This window comes from Hipposideros armiger, unplaced genomic scaffold, assembly GCF_001890085.2.
Source record: "Hipposideros armiger isolate ML-2016 unplaced genomic scaffold, ASM189008v1 scaffold_253, whole genome shotgun sequence".
NCBI lineage: Eukaryota > Metazoa > Chordata > Mammalia > Chiroptera > Hipposideridae > Hipposideros > Hipposideros armiger.
The window spans coordinates 234,170-235,937 of record NW_017731603.1 but is presented as its reverse complement, the minus strand read 5'-3'; positions in this window follow the sequence as shown (position 1 = coordinate 235,937).

Genomic DNA, 1,768 nt, shown 5'->3' with positions numbered 1-1,768 from the left:
CATTTTTAAGTGTATGGTTCAGGAGCATAAAGTACATTCACGCTGTTGTGCAACCATTACTACCATCCATTTCTAAAACTCTTTTTGTCTTGTAAAACTGAAACTCTGTCCCCATTAAACACTTACTCCCCATTTCCTGCCTCCCACCCCAGCCCCTGGTAGCCACTGTTCGTTTTCTCTCTCTAAGAATGTGACTACTCTAGGGACCTCATTTAAGAGGAATCGTACAGGATTTGTCCTTTGCTGATGGCCTTATTTCATTTAGCAGAGTGTCCTCAAGTTTCATCCATATTATAGCATATTGCAGTTTTCTTCCTTTTTAAGGCTGAATATTACATTTTGTGTGTGTACCATATTTTGCTGATCCAACCATCTGTCCATCAATGGACACTTGGGTTTCTTCCATGTTTTGGCTACTGTGAATAATGCTGCAGTGAACATGGGTGTACACATTATCTCTTCAAGACCCTGCTTTCAATTCTTTTTAGTATATACCCAGAAGTGGAATTGCTGGATCGTATGGATGTTCTACTTATAAGTTTTTGAGGAGCTTTCCTTGTTCTTTTTATGGCTGCAAAGTACTCCATTGTGTGGATGTACTGTTGTTTACTCTGCTGGGCCGTCTTGATGGACATCTGACTTTCTTCCAGCTTTGACTATTACAAACAGAGCTGCAATAAACAGCCTTGCCCCTGTGTCTTTTTGTATTGTTCACAGTGTATATTTAGGATAGATTCCTAGAAGTGGGAGTGCAGGTTCAAAATCCAAATACACATGTAGTTTTGCTAGGTATTGCCAAATTCCCTTCCGTAGACAAAATGCCATTTCGAATTTCCACTGGCAAAGTGTGAGAATGTCTGTTTTCTCACAGGTTGAACAAGAGGGTATTTTGTTCAACTTTTGGATTTGGGCCATTCTGATCAGCAAGAAATAGTTCCTTGGGGCAGTGTGCATTTCTTTACCTATAAGTGAGGTTGAGCATCTTTTGATAAGGTTTTGAAACATTTGCCTTTCTTTTTCTGTAAACTGTTCATATTTTAAAAACATTTTTCTTACAGGTTGTTGGTCTTCTAATTTACATTAGAAGCTCTTTATATTTTAAGAATATTAGCCCTCTGTGTGTGATGTAGGTTGTGAATCTATTTTTAACAGTCTGTCATGTGTCTTTTTTATTTTATGTATTTATTTAAATTAAAAAAAAATTTTTTTCCCATACAAAAGTTAAATTCCTTGAAATTTATTAATCTTTCCCCTTATTATTTCTGGATGTTGAGTCAGAATTAGGAAAACTTTCCCCACTCCAAAATCAGAGAAAAATGTACCCATGTTTCCCTTTAGTTCTTGGAAGGTTTCATTTCTACACTTACTGTAACTCCCGTACCCCTGCAATGCATCCTGGTACACAAGATGAATGTCCTATTGTTTCTGATTCCACAGGGCTCCCCAGTTATCTTAACACTAACTGTTAAATCACCCATTCTTTTCCCCACAATTTGTGATGTTGCCTTTGTCATATACAAGCTTTCCATAGGCAACGGGGCTATTTCTGGATTTTGTACTGTGTTTTCCAGAGGAGTCACTTCATTTCACTTCCCCTTGCTCAGGATCCTCCATGAGGAAGGTTCCCACCTGACAACAAAGCCCTTTGCTCCAGGCTCAGAGGTCAAGGTTTGGAGACAGACGCTCTTGAGAGGGAAATCTGTGGGGGCCAGATTCATATGGATCCACCCTCTGTGGATAAGGAGGTGTTTGGAGAGGAGGGCTTTCT